Genomic DNA, 17,164 nt, shown 5'->3' with positions numbered 1-17,164 from the left:
ATTTCTTTTCCCCAAGTTACATATTTTCAGTTTTGATATTTGTGGCTTGTGACATATTTGGAATAGTTCTTTTATTTATGTACTGTTAGCACAATTTGATTTTGGCTTCTCTACATAATGTTTTTGCTGTGAAAAGTCTTTATCAATTTATTATTGTGTACCCTACTTTTTACTCTTAATACCAAAATAAGATTGACATTCTTTTTCAAATACCAAAAGTTTCCCGTGTTTTTTATGTTAATGTGAAGCACTGCAAGTAGATAGCACGGGGATGAGTATGTATTTTTGTGGAGGCAAAGAGCCCCTAATCCCACCCATCCCATAGAAGACTCCATTAACAGTACATAGTGTGCCTCATTACTTTCAGTATGCATGGATTCTCGCCTGTTCATCCCCTCCTTCATGGAACCTGTTTTATCAAACCTTTTTCCAGGTCACAAAGCAGAGATACCCTCAATATACACCCCCCTCTGGGACAGCTAAGAAGCATAGCTAACATTTACTGTCTATTCCTTTGTGTTGTTTGAATAATGTAACCCATTCTAGAGAGCAGTGGAACACTTTACATCCCAAGTCTACAGCCTACAGGCAAACAAAGGTACCTATATGACACAGAGCAGTGCAGGTACTCAGAGGAGACCAATCTATCACTGAGACAACAGAATTATGCCTCAGGTTTAGTACTGGAACACAGAGTGAGCGTGGATCCGGCAGCTCTTGTAGAGCCAGATCCAGGACAGTCCCAGTGAAATGTCACAGCTCCTTCCAGGTACAATGTGCTGTCCCCAGGTCATTTCAGAGACACATGCAGTTTGTGTGCTTTGAGTTCAGAGCAGCAACCTTCAGGACATGATAGGGGGCTCCTATTTTCAGCTCCATCTGGGCCAAATACAAATGCCTCACTTAAAAGCCCACCAGCCTACCCTTTTTTGTCACTTTCCTCATTGCTGGGATATAGCTGGAGGCCAGCACTTGCATGACAGTGCCATCAAAAAGAATAAAGACACTCAGTTGTCACTTCAGAGGTGCTTTAAAGAAAGCTAAGATTTTGTGGCAGATCTTTGACTTTGCATAGCTCTGTCTGTAGGAAATTCAGTGGAAATATTTGAGTTGTATCTGACTGTATGAGTAATTACACCGATACGCACTTATAGAGCATACAATTATGTCTCAAAGAAACCCCTTTTAGAAACCCTTTGAATAAGGAAATTAAAAAAAATCTGCAAGGTTCTAAATTTATATTTGTCTGTTAATTTATATGCAACACCCAGATTCCAGAAAATAAGTTAGTGAGGTATAAGGATTGTAGATTGTAACCTGAACAATACACAAGGTTCTCTGCTGTAAAAACAATACCCAATGAGCTATCTACATGAAAACGTTATGTGCAACTTGCATGTTTTGCTTTACAGCTGGTAAGTTATACCTCCATGCTATTCTATGCTGAATAAAATATGTAACTCAATTGCACACACAGCTATCCAGTAGGTACATTAACCATCAACCGTATCTTACCCTCAAAGGTTCTGTGCATGCAAAGAGTTCTACAGTAGGTGCCTTAACCCGATCAGATATTTTAAAATGCAGTCTTATTGTGACCAGTCAACCAACAAGATGCTTACTTTTACTTACTTTTAATACCACCCTTTCTAGTAGATATTCTGTCTAACCTCAGATACCTCACCTTTAAAATACTCTCCTGACATCAGACTACATTTGATATTTTTAAGAAGTACTCCTGCGTGCCAGTAGGTGCCATTATACGGTTCTGCACCAACATCTTTCCGCTCTGGGAGTGCTGTGTGGAGCTGCATATAACTGCCACCCAAGGGGGCTGATTCAATTGCTTTCTAGGCTGTTCGCACCGCCAGAAGCAGAGCGCAACAGCTGATTGATGTTGACCAGTGTGCAGATCTCTAGACTTGGAACCTTTTTAGGAGGCCGAACCGGGAGGGTCGTTGAGGAATCTGTGGCTAGAATGAGGGTAGTAACTTGTCCTTCTGCTGGATACTTCTAAGCAGAGATTCCTCATCTTTTAGATGGACACCAGAGCAGGACCTCTCAGGTGGCAGATCTGTGAACTGGTTCAGATCAAAGGATCCTGCAGGACAGTGTGGGCAAAATGTCCTTCTCATCAGAACTTGCTGTCCAGACGGTAGGGCTTTGTGAACATGTGTAGCGATGCCCACGTAGCAGCCTGGAAAATTTCCAGAACAGGCACTTTGCGTGCTCACGGATTGGTAGGAGCCTGAGCTCTGCTGGAAGGAGCCTCCACCATGTCAAGCGCCATATGGGCATCAAGTGACAGGATCACAGCGTCTTCTTGGATAGTTTGGACTCAAACCAGTACCCTTTGGAGCCGTCTCAGATTCAGGGCCATTTTCCTGCCTGGCAAGAAGCTGGATTAATCCAGATGGACCAATTTAATAATAATTTGGACCAATCTCAGGGCTAAAAGCTTCACCAGTATTTTGACTACAACATTAAGGAGGGAAATGTCACTATATGAGGCACAGTTCTCCGGTGGTCTGCCCTCTTTATAAATGACTATGATAGATGCCAGTCTTTGGTCTCGGGGAAGTATTCCTACTTCCCGGCTCTCCACGTACATCTTCAGTAAATGGGGTGTGAACAGCTCTGTGGTAGACATATGTAACTCTATTGGGATTCCTGACGGTCCCAGGGCTTTACCCGATGCAATCCTCCGGATTGCCTGGGCATATTTGTCTGCAGTTGTATCCGCTTCTATAAGGTCTCTATCTTCTCTAGCAAGGGTGATGAGTTGTAGATCTCTGAGAAGATCATGGGCTTTGCCCTCAGTTGCAATACCCATTGGGGCATATCATTGTTCATAATAGTCCGCAAACGCATTTTCTATTTCTTGGGAGTCCGTAAGGGGGTTCCCCATCTCCTTTGAGATATCGGTGACCCATCTGCTTATCTTTTGTCTCTTTTTAAGCCATACTATCAATTTCCGTGCCTTATCTCCCTACTCATATATATGCGTTTTTGGGCTCCCCTGTGGCTAATTCATGCCATATCTGTGGTCAGGTCTCTGTATGCCTGCTTTTTAAGGGTGAATTCGTGTTTTACGTCAGGTGTGGAGTTTGTGTTTGATTATGCCTCTAACGTCAAAAAGTCTTGTTCAATTTGCTCGACTTCTAGCCTAGTTTGTTTTTTGTGTCTAATAGTCAGTCAGTCAGTCACGAATGCTTTATTCGACAACTTAATGCTATAAAAAGTGATCTTATTATACAACAATACATTTCATTTACACAGTTTAAAAGAGAGCTAAAGCATTCCTGGTGTCAACCCTGTGACCATGACCTACAAATACAATACAATAAAGAGACATTATATAAAATACTATGTGAAAATAAGCAAGTTCATTTAAGTACAAATCCCTATTTTTTCTTAATAACCACCATAGACATTGTATAAAATACCAGATGCAAGAAAGCCTGCTCAGTCAAATACCAAAAGGAACCCTATTTATAATATTCCTGATATCCAACCAGTAGGCCGAAACCAAATATACAATACAGTACAAAACATTTTATAAAGTGCAAGGTGCGAAAGAGCAACTCAGACAGAAAGTCCCCATTGATGGCATTCCTGTTATCGAACTGGGTGACCGCGATCTAAAGTGCATATAGCGCAAAAGTATTATATAATATAAAGTGCAGAGTAAGAGAGAGTGAACTCGGTCAGGTATTATAATCCCAGTATATGAAAAGTTTTGTTTGCTGCCGCGACCATACTTTTTGATACTGTTTCTCGGATATGGAGCACTATGTATAACCTCCTCTCACTGACCTCCTAAACCATTTAATGGTAAATTTACTTTGATTTCTTCTCACTTGAATCGCTCTGTTCTTTCTTCAGAGTGGCCCTCTTCTGACCTTCTATCTCCGCATGCTTTTTGGACTGCCTATAGACTCCTCTCAGTCTTACGTCTGTCCGCCTTAATCCTTCCTATTGTAATTCTGCTATTGGCTGATACCTCATTTCATAGATCAGAACCTCTCCTCTTTAAATCATTATTCCCGCAACCGAACATTATCTAATCTCCACCAGCCTATCTAGCTCACCGGCCATTCACCTGAAACCACACAGCCCCTACTAATGACTGCACCTGCCTGGTATTAACACCTTGCATGCTCATGACGAGCTCAGCTAGTCATGAGGCACGGTGGTGCTGTGCTCATGACGAGCTCAGCTCGTTATGACTACCGTACGTCCACACTCGGGGCTAATTCCCCTGCTGTGCTGAGCGTTCCATGGAAATGGGCATGGACATGATGAGCTCAGCTCGTCATGAGCACAGCGCCACCGTGCAGTGTAACGAGCTGAGCTCGTCACGAGCACCGCGGCGCTGCGCCCGGCCCCCTTCCCCCTGCATCGCGGGGGAATTAGCCCCGCGGCGAAGGCGTTATTGATGACAAAGTAACTGGAGTAATGGATGCAAGTTTTCTTGAGGGCTAGCCACAATAACCAACAAAAAACACTGAACTAACCGCTAACCTTGGCTTCCGGAGTAGCGTGCTACTCGCCGTAAAGTGCTTCAACGCCTCCTCAGGGGTAGTAAGCGCTACACAAATCCGATCAGATTACAATACAATAAAGTCACGAGTGACAGGAGAGGTGGCTGGTTTATGGGCAGTTCATGCACTCGGTTATATGTCTGTGCCACCTTGAATGCTTTCATTGTTCTGGAAAGGAAGGCCCGCTTTATGTCCCGGACGCCAATTTCGCAGCAGAACAGTGGCACCGACTTGATGTCTTTTTTTCTGGCCCTGCGCCTACATTTAGTTCCCTCCTCAGGGGTAATAAGCTCTTTATAAATGCAGGCTGAGTGACCACGGAGTAGAGCCAGGAGGACTGCTTGGGAAGGCACACCACAATACACCACACCAGAGCAGCAGTGAGGGGTGCTCGAGCGCATCCGCAGGAAACGGTAAGTGGCTCACCAGTCGTTATCTTGTTTAGTGCAGATATTGAAGGTTTGCTGAGGGTCTCAAAAATCATCCTGGTTTGCAGCTGGTTGTGGGCTAACTGCGCGTGATCTTTCACTCTTCGACCCAAGTACAGTTCTGCACACAGTCTTCAAAAGCGCTCCAATTCTCACCCCCCGAAACGTCGCACAGGAGACAGGGCTGCCAGGTTTTCGAACGACTTGTGCGGGACAGTCTTACAATTGCAGTGGACTTATGCGTGACATATCCATGTCCCGTGCGTGAGACCGAATGACATTTTTTGGACCTGAGCGTAAAAAATCGGCATATGAATGAATGAATACGCATTTATATAGTGCATGGCTACCCGGGGGCATCCCAGCGCATCTATGTGAAATTAATTTGAAAATAATTTGTTGCGTTTAAAATGTTGAGGGCTTGTAAGTGATTTATTGTGTTAGGTGGTCACACCTTTCCCCTTCCTCGCTTCGGTTGCAGAGTCCCCTCTCTTCCTCTCCTGCTTCGGACTCCGGGTGGTTTCTCGCACCGCTATAGCGAGCTGCCGGCCTCCTCCGAGGTCCCTCGCTTCGGCCCCTCCCGCACCCCATCCCTCAGGCACCTCACAGAGTGTTTGTTTTTTCATTTGATTTTCATCTCAGAGCGGTGTTAATAAACTTACACGATGGAAGTAGACTCCAGAAGTTTACAGCGTTGAACCAGGGTCCTCAGTTGGAGCAGCAGGTGCAGTGGCACCAGGTCACAGACCATTGAACACTGATTATAACCAGAGACGCAACTAGAGACACATTTCGGGGGTGGGGCTACAAACAATTTCGGGGGGGGGGAGAGGGTGATTCTTCCAGCTATATGCAGAGTGGAGATGCAGGGGCTGTAAGAAGAGGTGAAAACACAACAAAGCCTCATTAGCAAGTAAATGGTATTTTAAAGACCCGTGAAGTACTCGGGTGCGGCTGTGTGTGTGCCCGGGAAGTTGCCTTGGCCCGGTCTGCCACACTCGATGGGGGGGGGGGGACTGAAGACCTTTGAGTGCAATGGACATTGCGCGCCTGATTATTACTGTATTTTATAATACCAAAAGTAGTCAATGGGCCCATATCCTTCCATGCACTTGGGCCCTTGTATTGTATTGTATTGTAATTGCATTTATATAGCGCTTACTACCCCTGACGATGCGTCAAAGCGCTTTTTCAGCGAGTAGCACACTACTCCGGGACCCATAGAGGATTAGTGTTGAATTAGTATAGTGAAACATGAAAATAATTTTAAGTGGAGGATACGTTAGTCAGATATTTGGATTCAGAACGATGGCAGAAGGATAGAGGAGGAAAAAAGGTTTGTATTTATGTAGCGCTTGTTACCCCTGATGTGGTGTTGAAATGCTTTTTTGGGTGAGTAGCACACTCCTCTGGAAACCCATAAAGGATTAGTGGTGAATTAGTATGTTGAAATATGAAAGTCATTTGAGCGACACACTGCCTGCACTACTGTGACAAACAACACAAATACAAGACTGGAAGAATCAGTCTCTTGCTAAAACCACTGACTAATTGTGTGAATGCCCTTCTCCACCTTACTACCAGGTCTGGACATTAGGTTTGCAGAGAGCATAGCCCGATGCAATTCTTTTGGAGAATGGCCCTCTCTGCAGTGTGACTTCAAACAGCTATACTACCTCCTTCACTTATTGTGACCTCATTTTTGTTAGCCTTAGGACTCTGAGCACTTTGCCACTGCTGACTAATTCTAATTTGCTCTCTCCTTTAAACATAGCACAATTGGCTCGTACCCATTTGGCATATATAAAATATTTATGTCTGTAAATTAAATGCAACTACTGGACCAGCAGCACTGTTTGTGTCACCCATTTAAGTAGTTCATTAACTATGACTCAGGCTGCCAATGCAGAGCCTGTGTGTGCAGTTTACACTGCCGCATCGACCTGGCAAAATAAACCTTTTGTCAGGCCCAAACCATCCCCTTTTATGCATATAAGTTACCCTTAAGGTAGGCCCTGGATAACCACAAATGGCAGGGTGCAATGTATTTAAAAGGCAAGCCATATACTAATAAGTTTTACATGTCCTGGTAGTGAAAACCTTCAAATTCGTTTTTTACTACTTCATGGCCTATCTTTCCCATAGGATAACATTAGGATGACCTAATTACATTTTATTAGTGTGATTACAAATTGTGAAGAGATAGTCTTTTCAAGTTTGCTGTCTCTGGAATCGCAACTTAAAATCCAAACTCATGGTGAAGTTGGATTTTTAAATTGCAATTCTGAAAATGTCACTTTTAGGAAGCTGGCATTTTCTTATTTTAGCCATTGGGTGCCTGCCGACTGGCTCTGATGCATGTCTAGGGAGGGTGACAGCTGGGCTTTGTGCCTTCCCTTTAGACAGCCACCCACATAAGCTTAGATGTGACTTGATGGGCCACCCTGGGAGAATGAAAGGATGGGAGGGAAGAGCTGGGCCCAACCTCAATTACACATGAACAGGCTATGTTCTGTTCCCAAACAAAGTGCTGCATACCACATGTACTGAGTCTGGAGCTATTGCAAGAAGGCAGGACCTCTGTGCATTTGTAAGGCATATATCTGAAGTCTCCCCCACTGGGTATAAGGACTGGACTTCAGACACCACCACTTCAGTACACCTCTGGCCCTGTGAAGACATTTATGCTGCATCCCTGCCAAGTAGTGCCACCTCAGTCCTGGTCCCTACGAAGTGGGCAAAATGGGCTAGTTCCCAAAAAAATCACACATTCTCTGTCAAACCGGTGCATCACTGCCGTTGCGTGGATCAGAACTGGCGCATTGCCCCTGTTACGCGGATCAGAACTGAAGGGAAAGTTTTCAAATGTTTTCAAACAACCATAGGAGTACACATATAAGGCCCTAGGACTAAAGGGGAAGGTATTTAGAGACTCTCACTGTGTCAGTCAGAGGCCAACATCAAAGTCCAATTCAGGTCCAGTTGCCATTGGTCAGCTGGGCACTTGAAGGAAAATGCCTTCTGCAACTTGGTGTGCCCCTGTAGCCACCCTGGAGGTCAGCCAACTGACTCCTGGAGTCCATTTCTTTGTCCTGGCTACAAAAGGGAGCAGTTCTAGTCCTTTAGGGCTTCTCTTATATCACATACAGCAGGTCCAGTATCTTATGATCTTCCAAATGTTCATTAAGTGTTCTGCCTATGGTGCTTTAAGTGCCAAATTGATGCCTAGCACCAGTTAGGGGGTAGGCCTGACTCCTGGGCACTTCCCAACCAATAAGGTAAAAATTCAGAGATGTAACAGTACCCAATATATCAGAAGTTCTGATTTGTCCTACTGCAAACAATCCTTCAGTGCCCCTCTCTCAAAAGTAAAGATGGAGAAACCCTTTCTCTCTTGCGTAGACCTATGTGCATACTCAGAGATGTGGTCATACCGTTACTCCGCAGGTATTTACTTCGAAATTTTTACTTCGCAAATACCATCACTACACATTATTTTAGTGCGCATGCTTTTACTTCGCACATATATTCAAATAAATTATAAATGCTTTTACTTTGCAGTCAATTATTATGCACACCATTACAATGTGTTATTGGTACTTCAAACCAAAAAATAATTGTAATAGTTACCAATCCCCTGGCACGCACCCTGACCCCTAAAAAATTCCCAGCACCCCAAAACCTTAACCACACCCTGAACCCTAAATATGCCCACACCAGCCAAAACCCTAACCCACCCTGACCCCAAAAAATACCCCGTACCCCAAAACCTAAATGTACCCTGAACCCCAAAAATACCTCAGCACCCTAAAACTTTAAATGCACCCTCGAACCTCAAAATACCCCATGCACCCCAAAACCCTAACCCACTCTAACCCCTAAAAATACCAAAGTACCCCAAATTCTAAACACACCCTGAACCCTAAAATTACCCCCTAAACCCCAAAAACCTAACCCACCCTGACCCCTAAAATTACCCTAGCACCCCAAAACCTAAACACACCCTGAACCCCAAAAATACCCCAGCACCCCAAAACCTTAAATGCACCCTGAACCCTACCCTCTAAACCCCAAAACCCTATCCCACCCTGACCTCTAAAAATACCCCAGTACCCCAAAACCTAAACGCACCCTGAACCCTAAAATTACCCCCTACACCCCAAAACCCTAACCCACCCTGACCCCTAAAATTACCCCAGCACCCAAAACCTAAATGCACACTGAACCCCAAACATATCCCAGCACCCCAAAACTTTAAACACAACCTGAACCTTAAAAATAGCCCCTACACCACAAAACCCTATCCCACCTTGACCCCTACCAGGACCCCAAAACCTAAACGCACCCTGAGCCCCAAAAATACACCAGCACCCCAAAACCTTAAACGCACCCTGAACCCTCAAAATACCCCATACATCCCAAAACCCTAACCCACCCTGACCCCTAAAAATAGCGCAGTACCCCAACACCTAAATGCACCCTGAACCCTAAAATTACCCACTACACCCCAAAACCGTAACCAACCCTGACCCCTAAAGTTACCCGAGCACCCCAAAACCTAAACTCAACCTGAATCCCAAAAATACCACAGCACCCCAAAACCCTAGCCCACCCTAAACCCTACAAATACCCCAGTACCCCAAAACCTAAATGCACCCTGAACCTAAAAAATACAGCAGCACCCCAAAACCTTAAACGCACCCTGAACCCTCAAAATACCCCATGGACCCCGAAACCCTAACCCACACTGACACCTAAAAATACCCCTGTACCCTAAAACCTAAATGCACCCTGTACCCCATAAATACTGCAGCACCCCAAAACCTTAAACGCACCATGAACCCTCAAAATACCCCATGGACCCCAAAACCCTAACCCATCCTGACCCCTACAAATAGCCGAGTACCCAAAGTTACCCGAGCACCCCAAAACCTAAACTCAACCTGAATCCCAAAAATACCACAGCACCCCAAAACCCTAGCCCACTCTAAACCCTACAAATACCCCAGTACCCTAAAACCTAAATGCACCCTGTACCTCATAAATACGGCAGCACCCCAAAACCTTAAACGCACCATGAACCCTCGAAATACCCCATGGACCCCAAAACCCTAACCCATCCTGACCCCTACAAATAGCCGAGTACCCTAAAACCTAAAAGCACCCAACCTTAAAATTATCCCCTACACCCCAAAACCCTAACCCACTCTGACCCCTAAAATTACCCCAGCACCCCACAACCTAAACGCAACTTAATTTGAACAGTAACTCCATTATGCGTAGTATGTGCATGCTAAGTAATGGAACATGCGTAGTAAATGCATGCTAAGTAATGGCATGTGCAAACTAAAATATGTGTAGTAATGGTAATATGAAGTAATGTCCTCGTAGTACAGGTAAAATACCCAGGGTAAGTAGACCCCTCGTCTATGGTCACTCAAAACCAGTTCTTGGGGGAAGCTTTCCTCTCACTGGGTTTGCTACCAGCTTGACTAAAGAGACAAGGCTGGGGCCTTTCCCGGTGTCACCTCACATTTACTTGTGGCAATGCAGGCCCCTTTGAAGTAAATTAAGGTCCTGGGCCTATCCAAACTGGTCTTTCTGCTAGGGGAAGAAAAATACCTCCCAACTTCCAGGCTATTATACCTGCTCTGGAAATAAAAGTCACCCCTCCTTCACACCTCATTCAGTTCAAGGACAGGCTGGGCAGTGGCTGGAGAGCTAATGCCTCCAGCAGCTTCTGCCAAGCTCAAGGTACATTTCTAAAAGTTGCATCTCCAATATATATAATTAAAAAACTGACCTAACCATTAGATTGGGTTTTTATTATATAAAAAAAACGTCTTTTTATGGAGTATGTTGCTGGAACAGGTCAAAAGGTATAGATTTAGCTTTTTTGTCTTTCCATCCCTCTCCAGAGAGGGATCAACCACTAGAGAGCGCTAGAGTGCGTCGAGAACGCCAGAACCAGAATCCAGCCAGAACGCCAGATCAAACGGGGTGAATGGACCTCTGTCACCGCCGCTGCCGCTGTCACTACTGCTGCCGTGTCAGCTGAGGGGGGCTGCCTGTTTGCCTGTCTGTCTTCCCCGCCCTGTCTTGCCTGCTCGCCTGCTTGCCGCGGTGTGTGCAGCGCTATTGTGGTTTCGTGCAGCTCCGTGGTCGGGCTGAACTCGGCTCCTCGTTTGTAGGCGAGAACCGGACCCGGGTCCGGACTGACCAGAGCGGCAGTGGGGAGCTGAGAGCGGGTGTGAGCGCGGTACGGAGCGCTGTAAAACAACACTACCGGCAACCCAACACAAGCGGAAGAGGCAGCGGGAGGAGGAGGAGGAGGACGGCGGAATTATCCATCTGATGCACACGAGTCATGACGGGAAACGACAGAGCGCCTTCACCACCGAGAGCGAGACGGACGCTGTGGCCGCCGCTGCCATTCCTGCCTGCCATACCCCACGCGCCCTATCCGCACCCCACCCGCGACGCCCATCAAGAGCTTGGAGCCACGGGAACTCGACACCACGGAAAAAAGGAGCACAAAGCAAAGCGAAAAGCAAGGAGCCAGGTGCTGTATGGCCGTCACCTGGTACCTCGGACACTCTGACCCCCTCACCGCCCCCTCCGCTGACGTGTTGTTGGCAGGTGTGAGCGCTGCACTCCGAGCCCCGAGCGCTGCGACAAGAACACCGCCACAACACCGCCTCAGCTAACTTTGCTGGTCCTCCGAGTACCTTGGTAACTAGGAGCCCCGGCCTCAACAAGCCCGGCGAATTGCAGAACGAATTGCAGAACCGAGCCCCGGCCTCATCTTCGGGGGGAGCAAGGAGCAGGTGCTGGTGCAGGAACCGGAGGGCAAGAGATAAGTGGGCTTGGGCACCATTGCGCCTACATCAAGGCCACAAGGCAGCAAAAGCCGCAAGCTAGCAGGGCAACAAGCCTCAGCTGCAGACTGGGGGGGGGGGGGGAGCACACGCAGTGCAAGCAAAGAAAAACTTCCAACACTTAGCTAGCCCTAACGGGTTAGAGTCAGGGATAGCGAAGCAGTAGGCTGCGAAGCAGCGGTAGGGGGTACTTCACCCGCCCCACACGGCGTTTCCTCCCTTATTGGAGATCACGCCGTCCTCGGCCGCCCACACCCCCCCCCCGCTCCACACCATCGCAGCGACTCCAGCGAAACTTTGCACCATCGCAGCAACCACTTTGCAACAGGAAAAAAGCAACAGTGAAAACAGGGAAAAATAATGAGGACTGGAAATTCGACCTTACTGCAGGCACAGGAAAAACCTCGTCCCCACAGAACAGCCAGGAGACGGAAAGCAAAACTTTTCTACCCCCCGGGTGTGGGTGGCTTCTACCCGGGGCCTGGGCTATCGGAGGGGGGAGTCCCGGGATCACCTGGTGCTACCGGTGCAACGCCAACGTCCCCAGTTTTACCAACTGCGTACCCAGCACTGACATCGTTGTAAGTAGGGCAAGATGGGAGGTGTTATAATCCAATTAACTTAACTCCCCGTCCCGGGGCAAACGTCTCCCTAGGAAACAGACACATAAGAAGCTTCTTATACCCCCTGGCAACAAGCTCAGCTGTACCAACTAGACCTTCAAGCTGCACACTGCCCAATAAAGCCCCAGAGGACTGCTTATCCCCCAGTCCCAACACCACACAGGCTCCAGGATTACCCCTATCACCAATAATAACCACGCTACAGGGCGGAATATCCCTCAAGCCAGAGGCTCCGGACAGGGTCGCATCCAGACCCGACTCCACTAGACCAACAACTCCTATTTATCAATCACCGGAAGATCCTCATTCGAATTCGATCCTAAATGGGGCCCTCACGGCTGACATATTGATCAGCACACGCAGCGAAACCCCGGCAACAGGGGAGCACATGCTTGATGCATCTAGTCACACACACGAAATTTATGAAGGAGGAGGAACAACAGAAATACTGGCCCGGCACCCCCCACCTTCGAATTTGACGCACCAGAGCTTCCGGGAACAAGACAAAACGGCCCTGCTACCATCAATGAGTAGAAGCTCGGATAAGGGGGAGAGCCCCCCTGCGATTAGAGATCATTTAACACTGATCAACGAGACACTCATTTCTATGACAGGAGCGGCAATAATGCACGCCGGCAAGCTCGATGCACAGATAAACATACTACAAACAGTCGCAAACTTAATTTCTGGAATCGACTGTAAACTGGACCATCTGAATTTCCTGATCCGCAGAGCACAGGACAGCACACACTTCAAGCCTGATCATGTAGTTACAGTCCAATCTTGAACAATTTAGGAAAACTCCCACACATCATGACCACACTAATTGAGGACCTCAAGTAAGAAGCCAGCAAGACCAAGGATTCGATCTCACAGGCCCCAGCCCCCCACCCTCCAAAAATAGAAGGTTTAAGAAACTCACCAAACCATTCTTTACAAACCAATAAAGAAGATAAAACTGCCTGGGAGGCTCCACCATCCATGCCCAGCACGAGCAGGTCAGACGCCATCACGATCAAAACAAAAAACCATGAGACCCAGCATATTACCACACCAACCAGCCCAGACCTCCATAGCCTATCCAGGAAAAATAAGAAAAAATAAAAAAAACTCAACAAGGCGAATAAAAACAAATCTCTCGCTCCCAGATCCATCCGGGAATGGCTACGGCCTGAGAATGAGACACCCGCCCACACTGCGAACCAGGAAACGACCAAATTGGGAGCAACCGTCAAAATACCAGAAACAATTGAGCCAAACGTCGAAGTTATTCACTTTACCAACACAGCAATAACCTTACTCGCAACCCCCCAGCCAGTTTTAACAGCATCACACACAAATCAAGCAATGGACCCACACGGACAAAGCTCTGCGGAAGCAATTCAAGCAAACTCAAACAGACACGACCCTCAGGTCGCCGCTTTATCAACGCTTACGACGGGCCACGCGCCTCAAGCGCCTTTGATTGCCACAGACCTCAGGGAAATTGAACACCCACCACGTACCATCAGCGCTCCCAGCTTGTCACAGATGGAGGTCCACCGGCGGTCATTGGGACCAATGGGGTTAAACCGGCATGCAAACGACCATCCACCTGACACAGCACTGCTACCACAAACAGGCGGCAAGGTGGCGGACTCAGTCTGCCGAATAAACCACCCCCAACCCCAGGATCGGAAAATAACGTTGTACCCCGACTATGTCTCCCAGGGGATGTGGGACATTCTCAACTGCAATAATCTTCTAACACTTTTTGCAAACATCCCAGGGTTGGAGGGAATAAAAACTACAGACATTGAAACCATCTCCTTCCTCCCGCCAGATGCAGAGGAGAAAAACGAACCCACGGAGCTAACCTTCGTGAGCTCGCACATGGCCGAGGCTCTGAAAAGCCAGAACAAGTTATTGGAAAGCTGGGGCATAAAAATAAAACCTAAGCGCGCACAAAAATACCCCCTCATCTTAAAAACTCACACCGCGCATCTCCAGATGGGAAACACAGATCAGCGAATTGGAGGGAACTCACGCCCGCATGCCTACCCCACTGACGCGCCACACGTGGCGCCCATCCTCCAGGGGTCCAAAGGTGCCACAAACACTGGTCCAACCATCAGCACCCCAATTAAAATAACAACTAATCCGAAACATGGCACACGCACATGCGCTACTCTGGGATGCGCAAGCAAAGACTGGTCCTGGCTGCCGCTAGTACTAAACTCGAGATCCTAACACAGGCACGATGTCTCGGGCCAACCCCACTGCAGCACGACCATCGCCCAACAAAAGCCTCCAGACAGGGACCGCCCCCGGAGCGCCTGAAAATCATGACTTGGAATGTCGCAGGGCTCAGGAGGCTGCTTCTTAATAAAAACGCCGTGACATTCATGGAGGAGGCAGAAATCATCTGCATACAAGAATCCTGGCAGCTCCACCCGCTTTCATTAAGAGGATACGCAGAATATGGAAAACCTGCAAAAAAGTTTAACATATTCGGAAGACCCTCAGGGGGGATATGTGTTTACATAAAGCATTCACTCAACCTGGAATTCGCGGTAATTCCCAATCTCCCGGACAACCTCCAGGCGGGGATCCGGAAAGGTCGCCGCCTGACAAATGGAAACTTTGCGTTTTTATTAATCAACCTCTACTACAATCCACATGGGCCCATATCCAACTTGGCCATGCTGACAACCCACCTAGAGTCCTTAATGCTCCAATTTCCGGCCTTGGAATGCATCATTCTTGGCGACTTCAATATCCATAACATAGGGATATTAACCACATGACGACATCTGCCCGGGGCCACCATTGCTCTGAAAGATCTATTAAAAACTTATAAGCTGGCGACAGCGCACTCAGTCCTCCTAAAGAACAGCCCAGGGTCCTTCGTCGGTCCTACATACAACAACCAAACAACGATCGACTACATCATCCTAAGTGAAAAACAGCAACCTCTTATGTCAAACTTCACAGTTCATCCTCACAGCGATAGCGACCACGCTGCCTTAACCATCACATTAAATCTTATAGCGGACACTCGCCATAGGCTCGAATACATCGGAGCATCTAACGGCGAAGAACTGACAAAGTTGCCCAGAAGAATCAAATGGGTACAGACCTCAATTACAGCTTTTAATAACTGGGCAAACCAGTGGCCAGGCTGGCCACTGAGTGAACAGAAAAAGGGTGCAATAGCTACCTGGAATGCCATCACAGGGACCCTGGCTGCGATCCTTCGCGGAACCTCAAACAGCACATCTAATAGGGACTCCCCACCTACATGTGGACACAGGGCGGAAATCAAAATTAGCGCCAAACAACTGAACAAGAAATGCAAGCTTTTCCCGCCAAAATCGCACAAGCCCAATGAAGAAGCAACTTCAAGAGGCCAGCAAAATTCACTCCAAGAAGGTTTGGGAGGCAAAACGAGACTATTGCGAAGCACAATGGCTGAAAATCTTTGATTTGCTGAGCCTAGCAAAATCGCAGGAGTTTTGGCACTACTTAAGCACCCTGGGACGAGGCAAAAACCACAGAGAAAACTCCCTCGAGGCTCCCATCTGGGTCGCCCACGTAAAAGCCCTTTACATCGAAAACGGCCCTGTTACCAAGCAAAATGAAACATCTATCGTTGGAGCTGACTTAGACCCAACCACCGATATGACTGCCCCGCTGGGAAAATTGTTAGTGTCCAAAATTCTAAAAAATATCAGACAAAATAGTGCCCCGGGCCGCAATGGCCTTCCTGGACACTTATTCAAGGCAAACATCGACTTCTGGTCCAAAACCCTGACCCACCTGTACACTGAATGCTGGCTCCTGGGGGATGTCCCAGATTCATGGAGAGGTTCGCTCTTACAGCCAATCCACAAAAAGGGCCCCAAATCTGAACCATCAAACTATCGCCTGATTGCCCTTCTGGACATCGAGGGAAAAGCTTACGCCAGTGCCATCTTGAGGGACCTTACAGACTGGACGAACGCAGAAGGTCTCCTCCCATTCTGCCAAACCGGATTTAGACAAGGGTCCGCCACAGTCGATAACATCACTGCACTTTCTTATCTGGTTCACCATGCGCGGACACTTAAAAGCCCCCCCTTATTCGCCTGCTTTATTGACTATTCGGCCGCATTCGACGGGGTAGATCGTGCAATACTGTTGAGAAAGCTGGCCCAATGGAATATTAATCCATCCCTGTTGAGGGGATCCTTGTACCACAAAACGTGGGTGAGAATCAAACTCTCGAGGGACCATGCATCGGCAAAGATCAATACGGACCGAGGTCTAAAACAAGGGTGCGTGCTAGCCCCACTGTTATTTAACTTATACACAGCGGACATGGAGAGAGCCTTGACTGGGGCAGCATTGGTCATCCCTAAGATCGGGGGGACAAAAATTCACTTCATGCAGTACGTTGACGACCTGGTGCTCTTGGACCACACGAGAATTGGGCTACAAAAGGCGCTGACGGCACTTGCCGTATATAACGACAAAAATAAGCTCGTAGCAAACTCATCCAACTCATCCAAGTCCAAAGTCATCATCTTCGGAAAGTACTCAAAGAAAAAATCATTAAAATGGAGGCTCGGCCACCTTTTGCTGGAAAGTACTCAGCGGTACACTTACTTGGGCATTTGCTTCCAGGAGTCGGGGCTCTCAAGCACGCACCTAAAGATCATCCAAGGCAAAGG

At 47.4% G+C, this 17,164-nt stretch overlaps 1 protein-coding gene across 1 annotated transcript in view; it reads left to right on the top strand.

Annotated features, from left to right (window-relative positions):
• Nucleotides 1-4,884: 4,884 nt before the first annotated feature.
• Nucleotides 4,885-17,164, top strand: part of LOC144828297 (glutathione synthetase-like) — a 560,445-nt gene continuing 548,165 nt past the window's right edge. Inside the window, exon 1 of the mRNA XM_078686380.1 lies at nt 4,885-4,957. The gene's annotated coding sequence lies outside the window, so the exon portion shown is untranslated. The remainder of the gene's footprint in view (nt 4,958-17,164) is intronic.

Source organism: Lissotriton helveticus, chromosome 4_1 (genome assembly GCF_964261635.1).
Source record: "Lissotriton helveticus chromosome 4_1, aLisHel1.1, whole genome shotgun sequence".
In the NCBI taxonomy this organism is placed as follows: Eukaryota; Metazoa; Chordata; class Amphibia; order Caudata; family Salamandridae; genus Lissotriton; species Lissotriton helveticus.
This window is presented reverse-complemented; position numbering and strand designations above follow the sequence as displayed.